The 20,155-nt window shown below is 25.3% G+C and overlaps 1 protein-coding gene across 1 annotated transcript in view; it reads right to left on the bottom strand.

The window, feature by feature from the left end:
- The window catches only part of dar1 (dendritic arbor reduction 1), a 129,738-nt gene that overhangs the window by 61,848 nt on the left and 47,735 nt on the right, over positions 1 to 20,155 (bottom strand). The gene's annotated exons all lie outside the window — the stretch shown is intronic.

Raw genomic sequence — 20,155 nt, 5'->3', positions numbered from 1 at the left:
TCAAAAAACTGGTTACTTACTTTCGTTATCCTTTAATAGATTTACAAGACTACTGAATGTAGAGAGCGATACAGTTCGAGAATTTCGTACAAACTATGGTCGGAATATTAATTGGCCATTTGCCTGATGTTCTATTCTATTCCATACATAATCCCAATCTGTGGACTTTACGATTCAATAAAAAACAAGTAAAAAAGTATGGTCGGTCAAGCCCGACCATATAATACCCTACACTAAGTAAAAGATATGTTTTTGCTCTTTTACTCTTTTAAAATTTCAATAATTTATATTTTTGAGTGATTTTCCGAAGTGGGCCTTATATAGGGGATATGACCAATTATGGACCGATCACCATGAAATTAGGTCGTGTGATTTATGTCTATATGAAAGTTTACTACAATGAATTTTGTGAGTATACCAACATTTTTATACGATTTATGCACGTTAAAGTGATTTTCGGAAGCGGGTCTATATGGGAGTTATGACTAATTATGGACTGATCGTAACAAAATTTGGTGACATGCATTTTGTATATATAAAACTTATTTGGAGCGCAATTTGTGGAGATCCAATGGAAGTCCAATTTCGGAAGGACATTTGTATGGCGGCTAGGTGAAATAATGGACCGTTTTCAGCCAGTTTCAACAGGCTTGGGGCTTGGAATATGTACCAAATTTGATCGAAATATCTTCAAAATTGCGACCTGTACTCTGCGCACAAGGTTTACATGGACAGCCAGCCAACCAGCCAGACGGACGGACATCGTTTATTCGACTCAGAAAGTGATTCTAAGTCGATCGGTATACTTTAAGGTGGGTGTTAGACTAATATTTTTGGGCTTTACAAACATCTGCACAAACGCATAATAACCTCCCCACTATGGTGGTGGGTATAATAACAGTCTAAAGAAAACAACTCTGTTTTCTAGGAATGTGAATATCATACGAATTGAAGCTGAGAGATCTTGAAAGATGATTTTGTATGTCTGTAATGCTGCTAGCAAACTATAAAAGAAAATTATTTTTACACCGAATCATTACTAGCGATGAACCAGTAAGAGAGCTATATTCGGCTGTGCCGAATCTTATATACCCTTCACCAAATTATACTTCCAAATTTTAAATATTTTTGAGTAAACAACATTTTTTTGCAGTTTTTTCATTTTTTGGAAAAAAAAATTTTTCGAATTGTTTTTTTTTAAATTTTTAAAATGTTTTTTTGGTTTTTCAATTTTTTTTAATATTTAGCGAGAAAAAACTTTTAGTTAAAAAAAAAATCGGGTTAAAAAATATTTTTCCGATTTTGACCCATTGTAGGTCCAGCTTACTACGGTTTTATATACGTCATTGCAAAGAACTTTGAAATATCTATCATTATATATCCATATTATCTATATTAATGGCTTAGTTATCCAGATATAGGTCAAAAATGGAGGTTGTCCTGGTTTTTTCCTCATATCTCAACCATTTGTGGACCGATTTTGCTGATTTTTCGAAAGCATGTCTGATAGAATTATTGAAGATTTGGATCCCGAAGAAATCTGGGGTCTTCAGAAAATTGATTTCAACAGACAGACGGACATGGCTCAATCGACTACGATATCTGTATGGATCCAGAATATATATACTTTATAGGGTCGGAAATGTAAAATGTAGAAATTACAAACGGAATGACAAACTTATATATACCCTTCTCACGAAGGTGAAGGGTATAAAAATGGTTCCAATACGATAACCCAATGCGTAATAGATCGTATGTAAAACCCGGCCAACCAGCCGAATCGACACCGAAGCCAAATATCCATGGCGCTAAGGTAATTCTCAGTATTTGGTAGGACCAACACAGGGAACCCGTACCAAACGCAACTTATTAATTTAGAAAGAAGAGGTTTGGAAGTTTTGCCTCATAAGCTTTATTGTTCAGATCGTTGGCCCTCCTATTACCATTTGTTTCGATCGATACAGAATACTCTCTCTGGAATACGCTTCACTTTGGAACAGAGTATCCGATATTGACTTGATTCGTTCTTGGTCTCAAAAAGATGAGCAATTCTTTTGGCTCGAAATTCATATAAAAACTAACAATTTTAAAAAATTCCGCATTTTTATTCAATTATTTTGTGACACCTTATATTAAGGCCATGATTATGTTCCATTCGAGATACTGATTTAAAGGGTAAGTTCGACAACCAAAATTCTTAAGACCCTTCTGAGTAGCGTCATAAGTATGGCCACAATTACCACATTTAAAACTACTGGTTACTCATTACAAGTTGTGTGTGTTGTGTGTATTTTTAAGGACTTTTAGTTAATGTAACCCTGTATAAACATTGTTAACAGAAATCCTTAACGAATGACCCTTAATTGTGTGTATCTCTCTGTCAGTTTTTTGTTGTTTTTGTGCTCGTGTGTCTATCTTTAGGACTCCTCTTTACTACACCTTAAAAAAAACAAAATTTAATGAATTTTTATATGCTGTTTAAACACTGTTAATAACCGTATGCGTGGACGTGGCGTTATAAGAGTATTTTTTATGGCTTAGCCCTACAAATGACAGTCTAATGTCATTAGTATAACATAGTTTTTGTTACAAACCAAGTATCCTTAAAAAAATGTACATTAAACTATAAATATCGAGCCCTTAGCGCCAAATTATCGTAAGCGACATATTCTAAATTTTTTTTTATTGCAAAAATTAAAATTTTATGGACCGACTGATGTTTTAGCGTTCTCAGAATATCAAAATTGTTAATAACTTAAAAATTATAGGGGGTAAGATTTTATTGTAAGTCAATGTTTATATTTTACAGAAAACGAATTTTATCGTAAGCGACACACAGTGGTTCGAAAAAAGAGGGAAATAAATCTGTAACTTCCAAAGTTTTGAACCTTGACCTCATGGGTTCACCGGGCGCACGACCAAGGGTCCTCAAAATAGGACACCTCGGGCATGTTATATTTTTAAAACGATCCAATTTATTCGTTTGTGTTCCGATTTCGAAATTACACACATATAATCTTCTCATCGAGCACTATAAAAAACCTTGTCGTAGCTGTCAAATATCTCGTATAGCTCAGGAGGTATTCGCATTTGAAAATTAAATTTTCAAAATTTTTACCTACCGCACTCCAGTTTTTTGATAACAGCGGGTCCAAATATGTTCCGATTTTCTCCAATTTTCGTTTGTTGGAGTAACAACACATTTATGTGTCAAATAGAAAATGAATTGTTTAAAAATAATGATTAAGTCCAAAATTATAAGCATTCGAATTTAAAAAACTTTAAAAAGACGATTTTTCGCTAATTTTCTGGGAAAAAGGTACTTCTTTCTTTTTAATTTATCGCAAAAAATTTCTAAGAGGATGTATAAGGAATATATATTTTCTGAAAGCTAAGTTTTCATAAAATATTTTAAATGAAAAAACATTAAAAAATTGTTATTACCGAGGGGACCAGGTCCATTCAAAAAACACCTATTTTTTATGTAAAATTAAATATTAGGACAAAAATTCTAAAATCGCATATTCGATATAAAAATATAGTAACCAATTTTAGGTGGCCTAATATGCTTTTAATTATTTTGTAAAGGGTTCCGATAATTCCGACCCTGGTATAGATATTAAAGCCAAAAAACTAAAAATTCCCATTTTTGGATTTTTTCAACACTTTTTTGGGAATTGCGGGATTGCTGATAATAGATTTCAAAATTCGTTTTTATTTTTTCATTTTAAATAGAAAAATCTACATATCTGTGAAATTTCATTAAAAACTATTCATAAATAACAATTTTATTTCAATTCAAAAAATTTGTATCTATGCAAAAATTCAATAAAATTTTTTTTTTCATATTTTTCAATAAAGTATTCCATGAATTTTTAATTGTCAAAAGTTATAAATATTTTTGAAAAATAGACAAATAGCTTGAACGAAATTAAATTATATAGCATCATAACATTTTTAATTCTATAATAATGAAAAAAATCTTCTCCTGTAAAATTTGTGTTTTGTCGCTTACGATAATTTGGTGCTAAGGGCTCGATTAAATAATACAATGGAAAGTTTTTTGAAAACTATATTCCGTAATTTGAGTTTTCAAAAATATGACCTTATTTTTAAGTTCAATTTTACAAGGTTTCCTATTAATACATTAATATAAAGTGGTTATGCTTATTAATATTGGAGAAACAATGGAAACTTTTAAACATCAATTTTTACCGTTATTTATGATTTGCGAAAATTTAAAAACTTAAATAATAAACGATTTTAATGCAGGATGGAAGCAAAAAACTGATAAATATATACACAGAGAAAACAGATTCGTGATAGCAACCGAATTTGTTGCCAATAGTGACCGAATTTTACAGTTGTGGATAAAAAATATTTTTGTCTAATTTTGGCATTGCCTTAAAACACAGAGTATAAATTTTTGTTTTTATTTTTTGTTTAAATATTCCACCATATCCTACTAGTATTTCTTTATTTTTGTCTTAAAACTTTAGATAGGGTATTTAAAGAACCACCATTACTTATAAAATTATTTAGCTCTAGATACATTTTCCATTAACCCCTAAAAAAACATGTATTTGCCAAAAAAAAATAATATGGTTGTCATTGTTGGCCAAAAAAGGGAAAACCAAGACCATAAGTTTCATAAATTACAGATGAGCACGCGACTTCAAAAAACTGACACACACTTAGACGCTCTAACTCTAACACCTACATAATTTATTATTTCTCTTTTTTTATATTTTAGTTATAGTGTTTAAACAGTGTTATTTACCGTTAGTCTGCAGCTAAAGGTCAATTAGGTTAAAATCATTATTAAGTTAACATATCTTAGATAAGACAAGAGAGACACACAAGAGTCAAAAGGGGTTGTTGGTTCAAAAATATAATTTTACGTTTAGCTAGATATTGTAGATGACATGCGTGTGACAGACGGTTAATGTCATTGTTTTTGTTTTGTTTTTCTTTTCTGGTTCTATGAAATTTAATATTAATCTAAAATACCAACAAATGTTACTTATATGTTTGTTAATACACACATACTTGTGTATATATTTAAGTAATTTAATTTTAGTTTATTTTTTAGATATTTTCTCTTGATAAACGAAATTAATTAGTTTTGTGGGGTTGGGGGGTTTGTACAAAAATGTAACATCAGGAGATTTTAAATACAAACAAGTATTAGAATTTTATTAATGGTTTAAAGGAAAGGATATTCAGAAAAATAATGAAATTTTTACTTAAAAAAATTATTTTTTTTTTTAACTCTTTTTGATATCCTTTTAATAAATTTTAAACATTGTTCATAAAATACCTATATATTATTACTAATTGAATAGTTTTCTAGCTAAAACTTGTTAATGACTTTTAATTTTTATAACATAATAAGATACTTTTCAATAACTACTAATTACCAAATGCATTACTTAGATGTTATCCAATAATGTCTTCTTTATTATTTATATGGAATCATAAGAATTTAAATGATTTTAGAGAAATGAAAGTTAGATAAATAATGAAACATTTACTTTAAATAATTTGCAGAAATTTCTAAATTAATTTTTTTTTAATTTTTCTGATATTTATTTTCTAATATTTCAAAATAATTCTGAAATACTCGTACCAAAGTTTTGCGTTAGATTTAAAAAATATAAATTATAGGATTTAAATATCATTAATTTAACTATTTGAAACAAAAACATGCAATTACCAAATGCATTACATAGAAGTGGTCTAGTAATGACTTATTAATTGACTCGCATATAATTGCATATTAAATAAAAGTAATCAAGCTTTCTTAAGGTACATTTTATGCAATTAATTTTGACAAGCAATATGCTATATTCGTCTTATGGTTAAGGGTATAAAAAACAAATGAAATATTGAAATTGTTGGAAACAGTACTAAAAAACGTCTATACTTTAATACTGTTTTTATCCATATTTTCCATAACACTGGCCCCAAAAACTAAATATGTATTGAATATTTAAAAATAATCACTTACTTACAATACATTTCGATTAAAATAATTAACAAACGCAAGACCGAAAAAAAACCAATCAGGAAATCATTTTTATAAATTATATTGAGATTTTGTTTGTTTTTCTTATAAAACCACTAACAACTTTTGTTTTGCGACCCGCCAGTTACCCTGATTAACACACATTTGCTTTATAAATAATAAAAACAAATAAATAAATAAAACTTGCAACAGGTGGCAATTGTATGTTAATTTTTTTAATGCGTTCGGGTTTGTTTTTTTTTCTTGAACAAAAATTACAAATAAAATAATTTAGAGAATTTATTTAATAAGCAAAAACAAAACTGAAATTAAATTAAAACAAGTTTTAGTTGCAGTTTTTTAGTATTTTCAAGTTTGGTTTTTATAATTTTGGCTTTAAAGTGAACTAAATTTGAAATTGGTTTAAAAAGAGGAAAATTAAATTTGTTTAGGAATTTTCATTTCTAATCAGCAGCACTTGAAACTAACTTTTTTGTGGCAAAACTAAATTTATTGGTAATTATTTTTTTTGTTGAGAAAAAATTCCTGTTTAAGACTTAAGAATTCCTGAAAGATTCTCATTCTCGGCTTATGGTTATCATACTCTGGGTTCAACATGTTATGATATACAGCCCAATTATGAATAAAAAATTCCGCGGGAGTTTGCTCCCCTGGAGTTTTTTCCTATTGAATTTGAATAGGAAAAATGAGAAAAGGGGAAAAACTCCCGCGGAATTTTTATTCATAATTGGGCTGATAATGATTCATCATGAACATGATTGCCATAAACATATATTTATTTACCACAATCATATATTTGATTACTACAATGATGTTAAACATATCATTGTTAACACAATCATATAAATAATTACAGTGACCATAATATTGTTAAAAAATTTCGAAATGGTTATGGTAAACATGTATATTTTGTCTCTGGGTGTAATTTAGAAGATATATTTATGTTATCACTATTTTTACAATCGTCTCCCCTGTGCAGTGTATGAGAGTGTTGGCAAATGTCCAGGAACCTCTATACGGCGTCTTGAACACGAAATGCTAATTTTAGGAAGCCTCTCTCACTAAATATTTGTGATTCCAAGCTTACAAAGTTCAATTGACATTAAAACTGAACTGAAGAACTGAATAATCATCCAAACAAATTAAAAAATTTCTAGCTTTTATGCCATTTTGCTGGATTTATTCGATTATTTTATTCGAATATTTTTAACAAAAACTCTTAATTATTACAATCTTTCAATATAAACTAAAAAACCAGAGATTTTTGAAAAATTTTAACGATTATTCGGTTTTTTATTCGAGTAATTTTTTATTAAATAACTATATAAAAAAAACTATGCTTTCTATTTAATTCCTAACTTCCATAATTTTTTTTTGGAAAATTTCTGCTTTTATTCGTTTCAATATTCAAATAATTATCCGGGTGTTTTTGTAAAAAAAAATAAAAAAAAAGTTAGAAATTCCGATTTTTTATGACATTTTGCTGGATTTATTCGATTTTTTATTCGAATTTAAAAAGTTTAAAAAGTAAGAAACTTCGAACTTTTATGTAATTTTGCAGGATTTATTCGATTTTTTTATTCGAATATTTTTAGCGAAAGCTCTTAATTTTACAATATTTCAATATAAACTAAAAAACCAGACTTTTTAAAAAAAATTTAACGATTATTCGGTTTTTATTCGATTAATTATCGGAGTAGTTTTTTTAAAATAACTATATAAGAAAATTTTTTTTTCTTTCATAAAAGTTTTGTAAAATTTCTGCAATTATTCGCTTTATTATTCAAATAATTATCCGGGTATTTTTGTACAAAATTTCAAAGAAACTTTGTCATTTTGCAGTATTTTTTAAAATTTGTATTCGAATGTTTTTAACAAAATCTCTTAATTATTACAAATTTCAATGTAAACTAAAAAAACAGACTTTTTAGAAAATCGATTAATCGGTTTTTATACGAATAATTATCCGAGTAGTTTTTTAAAAATACCTATCTTAAGAAAACTATGTTTTCTTTTTAATCCCTAACTTTCTAATTTTTTTGTTAAATTTCTGCGATTATTCGTTTTATTAATCAAAAAATAATTATCCGGGTATTCAAATTTTGGAAAAGTATGAAACTGCGAACTTTTATCAGGATTTTTTCGAATATTTTTAACAAAATCTGTAAATATACTAGAAATCCAGACTTTTTAGACAAAAATTTAACGATTATTCGGTTTTTATTCGATTAATTATCCGAGTAATTTTTGAAATTAACTATCTACAGAAAACAATTTTTTCTATTTAATCCATATCTTTCATATATTTTTGAAAAATTTCCCGAATATTTTTGTTAAAAAAATTTAATTTTGCAAGGTTTATTCGAATATTTTTTACAAAAACTCTTAATTATAGCAATCTTTCAATATGAACTGAAAAATTTACTTTCTGGAAAAATTTAAGCCATTATTGGGTTTTTATTCGATTAATTAAGCGGTTATTCGGGTTTTATTCGATTAATTATCAGAATAGTTTTGTAAAAATAACTATCTAAAGATAGTAAATCTTAAAGATTTGAAAATTAATAAGATTTTTTTTATAAATAAAGTTAAAAACTATAAACTTTCATTAATCAAATCTGTTCATGATTTGTTTTGTAGTTTAAGCAGACAAAATAACTGTTTATTAAATTCTTTAATATTCAAATAAACATACTTTTCTATTAAATTGTCAATTTGAATTACTTGTAGATCATGCTGTAGTTTCTACATTTAGATTTTATTTCCAAAGCTACTTACTATTTACCTCCCCAAACACCTGATAACAATTTTCTAATCTCAATCAAACAAGTCTCCATTGTATTGTCACTCACTGTTGCTAAAATATATAAAAAAAATATTTTAAATATTTCGGTATTTAGTTCCCCCCATAATCATCATACTAAACAGACATACAAAACGCTAACAAATGACAGTTGTATACAAAATTTTAGAAAATTTACAAAATAAAAAAAAAGAAACTGAATGTAAATGTCATTTTTACTCATACGTTTATGTAAATGTAGAAAATCTGTGGTAATACATAAAAATAGTTCTTTCCTCAAAATACAAAAAAAAGTAAATTTTATTAAACCTGAATCTGAAAAGCTAAAGTTCTTAGAGTGTGCTTGTAGCTGGGTTCTATCTCTCTTGGATTTTATAAAAATTTATTTAGCATTTAAGATTTATGATCACAAAGGCCAATAAAATGATTGCGAATGATTTTTAATGCAAATTGTTAATGTTTTTTATATTTATGACTCATGATACCAACGAAATAGATTGACTCTACATTTGAATAGTTTAAAACTCGTGTTGTGTATGAGTGTTTGACTGCCTTTTTTTAGAGAGCTTTAAATAGTAAAACATTATAGATTATAATAATTTTTTTGTGTGTGAGGTTTTTTTTTGAAAGACACTAAAAAAATATTTATGAATGACACAAATCTTAGCTATGTATAAAAATAAATCCTAAGAGGGGGTCTAGCCAAAAAAAAATATTTTATTTTTTTTCAAATTTTTAATGAAATGTGATGAGGGTCACTTTAATCAGCACTCAGAAATATTTTATGATAAAAATCTCAAATTAAATTGACTCATGTTTGAGTTTAATGCAAAACATTAAAATTTGTATTTATACAATAACTTTCTCTGTATTTTTTTTTTTTTAACATAAAACTAAAAATCTTGAACTGTGTATGAATGGCCTTAAAACCGAAATAAATCATTTTAGCTTTAAGAGTTACTTTATTATTTTTTAGTTTATTCTAAACAAATTTTATTTGCCATTGTTTTATTATCTTAAAGCCACAATTATTCATAAATTCACAAAATTTGTTATGGTTTCAAAATCTACAAAAAAAAAATCGTTTTTTATTTAGAGTCTATTGTTTAACACTCACACACAAAATGAAAGCACGTGCCTTTAAGCTAATGTTACCATCAAGGAAGCTTTTGTGGGTATTCATACGAATTCCCTCTAAACACAAAAGAAAATTTCTAAAACAGAAGCATTGTTTTTTTTTTGTTGAAATCTTAAGGAAATAATCTTTTATTTTACAATATTCCACTTGATTTGTTTTGAAAAATCAAGCAAATAATTTTAGCTATTAATTTGTTTTTAAATCAATTGATTAATAGGTTATTAATCTTAATATTAAAATAATTTATAATTTTCTGTGCCATTAATTGTAATTTTAAAGCATCATTATTCAAATTTTAAGAGTGTCATTAAAAATATTTTTAAATATGAAAAATTTATTAAAAGTTATAAAAAACTGGCTATAAAAGAGACCCAATAACAATCTTGACCCAAATATATTTTCACTTCCATTGTAAATATTCAAAAAGATATCATGATTAAATTTTTGGGAATAGTTTTTTTAAACTATCGTTAAGAAAAAGCTATTTATGAAAAATCATTTTTATTTAAAAACAAAAAGACTCTTTAGAGAAAACTTGCATTTTGCAAGGTTTATTGGGTTTTTATTCGAATATTTTTAACAAACTGTCTTTATTATTACAATCTTCAATATGTACTGAAAGTGGAAGATTTAAAAAATCATTCGATTCAAATATTCGAAGAAATTTCAACGATTAATCTTTTTTTTATTCGATTAATTTTTCCTGTAGTTTTTTAAAACAAAAACGAAATTACTAAAATAATTACTAAACAATATATAAATAAAAATATAACATTTTATTTGGATTTTCTTCAACAACTTCGGTTTTAAATCGAATAATTTTAACAAAAGTTATTAATTGTTACAATCGTATAAAAAAACGAAAAGAAAAAACTTTTTTTGGATAATTTCAACGATTATTCGTTTTGTTATTCGATTAATTATCCGGGTAGTTTTCTAAAAAGAAAAGTAATTGCTAATATATTTCAATATAAAACTAAAAATGTTGTGTTTTATTTTTTGTATTGAAAATTTAAAAAATTATTGTATTTTTTATTCGAGTAAATATCATATCATTTCTGTTAAACAAATTCAATAAATATTTAAAAGTAAAAATTTGCGATTTTATATCACATTTTGCAAGGTTTATTCAAATATTCGTCAAAAATTCAACGATTAATCGGTTTTTTATTCGATAAATTTTTGGTGTAGTGTTGTGAAACAAAAACGAAATTACTAAAATAATTACTATATAAATACAAATGTGACATTCTGTTTATATATTGCTTTTTTATCGGGTTTTAATCGAATAATTTGGTAATAATTGTTAAAATCTTTCAAAATAAACTGAAAAAAAATTAGTTTTTGGAAAACTTAAACGATTATTCGATTAATTATCCGTGTAGTTTTGTAAAAACGAAAGTAATTACTAAAATTTTTCAATAGAAAATTATTCGGGTTTTTAATCGAGTAAATATTCGATAATTTCTGTAAAAAAATTTTCAATAAATATATAAAAGTAAAAATTTGCGATTTTTATAATTTTTCTACATTTATCGGTTCTTTTCTATTTTTATCGGTTTTTTATTCGATTAATTATTTCAAAAACATGTCATTCGATTAGGAATCCGGTTAGTTTTGTAAAAAGACTAAAATATTTCCAAATAAAATAAATTTTATTTCATTTTTTGGAGTATTTGTTTTTTTTATTCGAATAATAATTCTGATATTCGGTTTTCCATTCCTATAATCTTCCGGGTTATTAAAAAAAAAAAATAAATAAAAAAGTAAAATCCTGAGATTTTCTTTATACTTTTTGAAGATTTTCTATTCGTTCATTAGGTTTTTTTCGATTATTTTTAACAATTAGTCTTAATTATTACATTACTATTTCAATATAAACTGAAATATTTACTTTTTACAAAATTTTTAAAAATTATTCTATTAATTATCCGACTAATTTTGTAAATTTTTCCGATATTACTAAAGTATTTCAATATAAAATAAAAAATGTTATGCGTTTTATTTAAATTTTTTTTGTTGCAATATTTACATTTTTATTCGAATAATAATAAAAATATTCGGTTTTTAATTCAAAAATCATCCGGGGATTTTGTAAAAAAGGTAAAACCCTGATGTTTTATATTTTTTCAAGATTTTCGATTCATTCATCCGGTTTTTATTCGATTATTTTTTTTTGCCAATAATTAAAAAAATTATTTTTTTGAAAATTTTCAATAATTATTCGATTTTGTAAAAATATCCGATATTACTTAAATATTTCAATATAAAATATAAAAAAAGAGATTATGATTTTTATTTAATTTGTTTAACTATTTGGTTTTTAATTCGAATAATTTTCTTCGAATAATCAAAACCCTGACATTTTTTATACTTTTGTCAAAATTTTCGAATCGTTTATTCGCTTTTTATTTTATTATTTTTAATAAATAGTCTCAATTATTACAATATTCCAATATAAAGTGAACAATTTTCTTTTTAAAAAATCTTCAATTAATTGAATATTAAATTAAAAATTTTACATTTTATTTAATTTTTTGCAATTTTAGGTTTTTTATTCGAATAATTTATTCGGAAATTTTTCTCAAAAACTTAAAAATGTTAACTAATTTTAGACGTTAACTAATTTTAGACGTTAACTAATTTTAGACGAAAAATGTTAACTAAAAAAAGACGATCTTTTATCATTTTCCAAGATTTTCGATTATTCTGTTTTTATTCGCATAAACATTCGATTATTTTTAACAAATAGTCTAGTCATTACAATCTTTCAATTGAAAATTGGGTTTTTTAGAAATCTAACAACGATTATTCGGGTTTTATTCGAATAATCTTACATGTTTTTTGACAAGACTTTTGCAACTAAATTGCCTAATGTGAAAGTGGTCTAAGATTATGTTACATTTCTGGCTCAATTTTCTATATAATGCAACATAAATGTTTACTGGGTTACTCTTACAACTACCAGACATTCGCATGCAAGTGTAAGTGCGTACGTTGTACATCTATTTGTATGTAAATTTTCTTATGTGCCAGAGCAACATGAAAACAGTCAACAAAAATATTGCGGTCATTGCACAAACTAACAACAAAAAAAAACAACAAAAATATTGAAAAAAAGCTGCTGATATAAATTGAAATTGTTTGATTTGATCGCTGGCTCGTACGCTCGCTCACTTATATTCATTTGTTTGTTTGTTTGTTGTAGTGTTTATATTTATTTAGTTTGTTTATTTATAAACGCTCGTATGGATTTGAAAACATTTAAATATTTTACTAAGCGAGCATCACTAATATTTTACGGTCAGTAAGTATTAGTGATGTGATAAATAAAAAATTAAAAAAATAAGAATCTTATATGAAATTTTAACGTATTTTTCTGTTTTTCTTTGCAGCAGCAAGCAGTTAAAGTGGTAGAAATTGTGGCAGTAGTTTAAGGTGAGTGGGAAAAAAAAGAAAAAGTTGAGGAATATTTTTGTGTGAAAAAAATAATGATATAAAAAAATACTGTAAATTACAATAAATATAAGGAAAATATTCTAAATCAATGGAGATTTCTGGTTTTCAAAGTTCAAATTAAATTTTTTTTTAATTATCAATAATTTTCCTTATTTATTACATCAACATTGTAACAATTACTAAATTAATATGATCTCACAAGTTTGTTAAAATTTAACATTAATTAACATGAAATTTTTTTGTTTGTAAAAAAAAAGTTATTCAATCAACTATATCAATGTTGCAATTAAACCTGTATTGTAGGATTTTTGTATAATTGGTTAATTGTGTGAACATCTCTCACAAAATTACTTACTTTTTAAATTCCCAATCGATTATCTCTCCCCTAATTTATTTAATTATCTGTATACTCCATTTCCCTGGCAATTTCGCATAGAGACTTTGAAAATCATTGCTATAATTATCACTTGACTTTTACATGTCAGACTTGTCTGTTATGATATTTTTTTACACACAACATATCAGCAATTTAAATCCAAACTAAAACATTACAACACTAACTTTTTGCAAAAAAAAAAACTGAAAAATATTTCTAACAAAATGTATACAATTTAAATAAAACATTGATAAATTGCCAATGCGTTTCTACGCAATCGCGTCTGAATCTAAAACAATTTTTTTTTTGTTGCTTTCTTGTTCACATTGCAACCCAGAGACAGTGACATTGCGAAAAATAATCACACACATTAAGCAAATCTAAATGATTTAATATTTAAAGTTTGTAGCAACTAAATTCACATAAAACTGCAGCGGATGTTAAGGCAAAAATTGTTAATTAATGAAAACTGGCAGACATTTAACATGCGGAAGTTAAATAACAATTTTTGTAATTTTTTTTAGTCTAGTTGATTTTCTTTAATATTTTAAAAAAGAAAATAAAGTTCAAATTTAAATATCTATTGTTTTTTTTCATATTAATATTCACCGGAAATATTTAACATTTTCTAACACTTAAAAAATATTTACCCGATTTACAGGTTACTTTATCTCTGGCCATAAATCTCTTTAAATAAAATGAAATTTCAATTTTTATTACACTTTTAACAAAAGTTTCCAATACAAAAAAAAAGAAAAACACTCAAAATTCTGTTGCCTCTGCCTTTTTCAATATTGTGACTAAATAATGCACTAAATACCAGTGGAATAGTTAACCCAATATCTTATAGCCATCGAATAGAACCAATAATTTACGAGCTTCTGCTATTCAAGATTAATTTATATGAGGAAATCATTGTCTACCAATCGTCCAACTAAATATTTAAGTAAACCAAATACTCTACTATTTCATAGAGTTCTTCTGTGCCACATTAGCATCTAGATCTTTTTATTTTGTTGCCGCTGTTGCTGAGGAGGTTGTTGAGTTGGCTGTTGCTGGCTTTGGTTGGCATCAATTGATTATAAAAGCTTATCCAAGTGTGGTATTAAGCATTTGCTACGCACAACAACACAAATCACCACATGAGTTGTGTGGTTAAACGCACAGCGGGCAGCCTGTTGAAGCCACTTTAGAGTTATTTTTAGGAGAAAATCAAAAATGTTTAAATATATAAAGGAATAGATTCATTTATTACAGGAATTAAAAATTAAAATTTTGAAACAAAAGCATAAATTTAGTACAAATTGTAATTTTAGTACTAAATTTTAATTTTGGTACTAAATATTAATTTTGGTACTAAATTTTAATTTTGGTACTAAATTACATGTTTAGTACTAAATTACAAGTTTAGTACTAAATTGCACTTATAGTACTTAATTATAATTTAAGTACTAAATTATGTATTATTTTATAATTGTACTACTAAATTATAATTTTAGTACTTAATTATAATTTTAGTACTAAATTATAACTTTAGTATTAAATTATAATTTTAGTACTAAATTATAATTTAAAAACTTAATTATAATTTTAGTATTAAATTGTATTTGTTAGTACTTAATTATAATTTTAGTCCCAAATAATAATTTTAGTATTCAAGTTATAATTTAAGTACTATTTTATAATTTTAGTAATAAATTATAATTTTTGTACTATTTTATAATTTTAGTACTTAATTATAATTTAAGTACTAAATTGCATTTTTAGACTAGATTATATTTTAAGTATTAAACTATATTTTTTAGTACTTAATTATAATTGGAGTACCAAATGATAATTTTGGTACTTAATTTTAGTAAAATTGTATTTAAGTACTATTGGATGCATAATTTATGGATGTGGGATTTTTTCAAATTTTTAACTTTTATATTGAAACATTTGTACAATATACATTTTCCATCTTTCTGGCAACATATAGATTTCAACGAATCAAGCCAATTTCGGATACTCTGTTCTGAAGTGAAGCATATCCTGGAGAGAGCGTTCTGCATCGATCGCAACAAGGTCTGGACTATAAGGCGGGTTGCCAAAACTTCCCAAACACTTTTTTGTAAATAATTTTTAACAGGTGTAGCAACATGTGGCCGAGCGTTGGAATATCACGGTTTCATGACTGGCCGTATATTCTGGGCGGTTTTTGGACAATTTTTGTTTCAAACGAGTCAGGTGCGTTTGAAACATGATGATCTGACCAGATTTCAGCAGCCCATAATAGACTGGACATTTTTGGTCCCCCAAAATACAGAGCATTATTTTAGCGTCATGAATATTTGGCTTTGGTGACGATTCGGCTGATTGGTCGGGCCACATTTTGCATCGAATGTAAGGATTCGGTTATAATTATAATTTAGAACTAAAACTACAATTTACTAAATTACAATTTTAGTACTAAATGAGAATTTTAGTACTAAATGAGAATTTTAGTACTAAATTGGAATTTTAGTAGTAAATTACAATTTTAGTACTAAATTACAATTTTAATACTAAAATACAATTTTAGTACTAAAATACAATTTTAGTACTAAATTACAATTTTGGTACTAAATTACAATTTTAATACTAAATTACAATTTTAGTACTAAATTAAAATTTTAGTACTAAATTACAATTTTAGTACTAAAATACAATTTTAGTACTAAAATACAATTTTAGTACTAAATTACAATTTTAATACTAAAATACAATTTTAGTACTAAAATACAATTTTAGTACTAAATTACAATTTTGGTACTAAATTACAATTTTAATACTAAATTACAATTTTAGTACTAAATTACAATTTTAGTACTAAATTACAATTTTAGTACTAAATTACAATTTTAGTACTAAATTACAATTTTAGTACTAAATTACAATTTTAGTAAATTAGAATTTTAGTACTAAATTGCAATTTTAGTAAATTAGAATTTTAGTACTAAATTAGAATTTTAGTACTAAATTAGAATTTTAGTACTAAATTAGAATTTTAGTACTAAATTAGAATTTTAGTACTAAATTAGAATTTTAGTACTAAATTAGAATTTTAGTACTAAATTAGAATTTTAGTACTATGTTACAACAAGGTACTAGTACTAAATTACAATTTTAGTACTAAATTTCAATTTTGGTACTATATTACAATTTTAATACTAAATTACAATTTTAGTACTAAATTACAATTTTAGTACTAAATTACAATTTTAGTACTAAATTACAATTTTAGTACTAAGTTACAATTTTAGTACTAAATTACAATTTTAGTACTAATTTACAATTTTAGTACTAAATTACAATTTTAGTACTAAATTACAATTTTAGTACTAAATTACAATTTTAGTACTAAATTACAATTTTAGTAAATTAGAATTTTAGTACTTTAGAATTTTAGTACTAAATTGCAATTTTAGTAAATTAGAATTTTAGTACTAAATTAGAATTTTAGTACTAAATTAGAATTTTAGTACTAAATTAGAATTTTAGTACTAAATTAGAATTTTAGTACTAAATTAGAATTTTAGTACTATGTTACAACAAGGTACTAGTACTAAATTACAATTTTAGTACTAAATTTCAATTTTGGTACTATATTACAATTTTAATACTAAATTACAATTTTAGTACTAAATTACAATTTTAGTACTAAATTACAATTTTAGTACTAAATTACAATTTTAGTACTAAGTTACAATTTTAGTACTAAATTACAATTTTAGTACTAAATTAAAATTTTAGTACTAAATTACAATTTTGGTACTAAATTACAATTTTAGTACTAATTTACAATTTTAGTACTAAATTACAATTTTAGTACTAAATTATAATTTTAGTAAATTAGAATTTTAGTACTAAATTAGAATTTTAGTACTAAGTTATAATTTCAGTACTAAATTGTAATTATGTATATGTAGTACTAAATTATAATTTTAGTTCTAAATTAGAATTTTAGTACTAAATTAGAATTTTAGTACTAAATTAGAATTTTTGTACTAAATTACAATTTTAGTACTAAATTACAATTTTAGTACTAAATCAGAATTTTAGTACTAAATTACAATTTTTGAACTAAATTACAATTTTAGTAGCAAATTATAATTTAAGTACTACATACTAAATTAATAATCTCGTACTAAATAATTTTTAAATTTAGTACTTAATAATTAAAATTTTACTGCTAAGTTAAAAGTTCCACTTACTTGCAGCTGTTTAATAGCTTTAAAAATTCCTTTGAAATTGTCTACATTCCTTTAAAATACTGCTCAAAACACCTCACGTTTCTCAATACTATCTTTCCAAATATCTTGTACCTTTTGAGTATCTGTTTTTTTAACCCTCTTTTCTTTTTTTACTTCTATAGCCAACTGACCGTTTTTTCACTTAGTCTGGCCATTCGTTTAATTTTTTTTTCTAGATTTCAGGTATTTAGTTGGTCATTTGAATATAATTTTTTTCAACAACGTTTTTTTTTTTTTTGTTCATGATTTAAAAGCCACACGTAAGCTGTTTGCTGCAGCGACTGGCCCTCATCAACACTTTCGGTAGATAAAATTTTGTGAATGAACATTGATGATCATTGACGTGTTTTATTTTTAGTTTAGTTTTTTATGTTTTTTCATGTATTTCTTGAATGAATTTCATTTAATTTGCATAATTTTATTAATTTTTGATAAAAAAAAAACTAACAACAAACCACATAAAACAAACAACAGCTTACTAGTGATTAGCTGTGGCGCGTCACTGGTTTATTGTTTAGTGGTCAATGAGCTGCTGCCAATCTTTTTTTCCCTCTATTGTAACGCGTGTCTTTAAATGTTCTTAAGACCATATTTAAGTATTTTTTTTTCTTCACGCATAAATTAATGTAAAGAAAGTGTCAATATGACTAAAAGAAAAACGTTTATTTTTAACGTTGGCGTTATTTTATCTTTTTATTTATATTTTTTGTACATTTTGGTATGACACATTTAGTTTTTTTCAATGGGCCACTACTACTTAAGTGTCAACAAATTGTTGTCCAAACTAAAACAAAATGTTTTTTATTTAAATTTTTATCTCACAAATTGTACGTTTAAACACATGTGAATATGTTAAAGAACTTTTGTATCTGTGAGAATGTCTAATCAAACGACACACTTCAATCAGTTAAAAAGTCGTGTTGCTGTTGTTTAATGAAAAAAAAAACACATAGAATTTGTTGGCTAAAACCAGTTGTTGGTAATTCTTAGTTTTTAGCGGACTTTGGCAATTTGGTATGTGATTAGTTAGAGTTCAGAGTTCAATTTGAGCGGCGATACAACTGTTAGTGGCCACAATGTCACCCACTAGTTTGTGGGTTTCTGCATCTGTGAAATTTTTTTTTATTAATATTTATGTTTGTTTGTATGTGTATTAGAATTCTTGTTGTTGTCAGTACAAAATGGAATTTTTATAATGATTAGATTTTTGTGTGTTTTTTTTTAAATTTTCGCTTAAGGCTGTCATGAATAAAAAAGAAATCAACTAAACATGTCTACAATTTTATTTACATGTATAAAACAATATATCGACATATAGAGGGACGGAAGGAAGGACGGACATATAGACTGTAGGATACTTGGTTTATGTTCATATGTTCAAATTTGTGTTTGTAGTTTTGTATAATTGTTAGTTGTTACATTTGTTTATACACAGCTAGCCAAGAAAACGTGATTCTTTATATTTGTCTGGGAAACAATTTAAATTGTTGAAATTCCTTTTTTTAACAAAAATAAGTGGAAAAATCTATTCATTTCCAAAAAAAATTATGCTATTAAATTACAATTGTTGCATAAATTTACAAATTAATTAAAAACAATAAAATAAAGATTTGCGCTAACTAAATCAATTAAACTTAGAGAACTCTAGCATTAAAATTTTCACACGGTAAAAAAATTATAAATAAAATCTTGATATTTATTCTAAGAAAAAATATATAAATTGCAATTTTAGCTAATATCTAATGTATTTAGGAAATTATACTACAAAACTAAACATTAAAAAACATCCTCACTTTGCCATAGTGCAAAAAAAAATATAGTTAATGAAAAACATGAGTGCGTTTTTGATGGCAATTTTTCAAGATGCTTTTCTTAAAGTTGTTGCTGTTAGTTTACATGTTTCTTTGTGTTGTTGTTGTTATTTTTATTGTACATTTCAAAAGCCATTAACTATAAAACGCCCACATAGACAATACACACTTTAAAACAGCAATAATAATGAAAACAAACGACAAAGTGAGACTTACAAGAGACATTTTCACACAATAAATATACAAACAAAAAAATCAAACAAGAAAAC

This window comes from Calliphora vicina, chromosome 3 (assembly GCF_958450345.1).
Source record: "Calliphora vicina chromosome 3, idCalVici1.1, whole genome shotgun sequence".
NCBI classification, from domain to species: Eukaryota; Metazoa; Arthropoda; class Insecta; order Diptera; family Calliphoridae; genus Calliphora; species Calliphora vicina.
The sequence above is the reverse complement of the archived record's forward strand: the minus strand, read 5'-3'. Positions and strand labels throughout refer to the sequence as shown.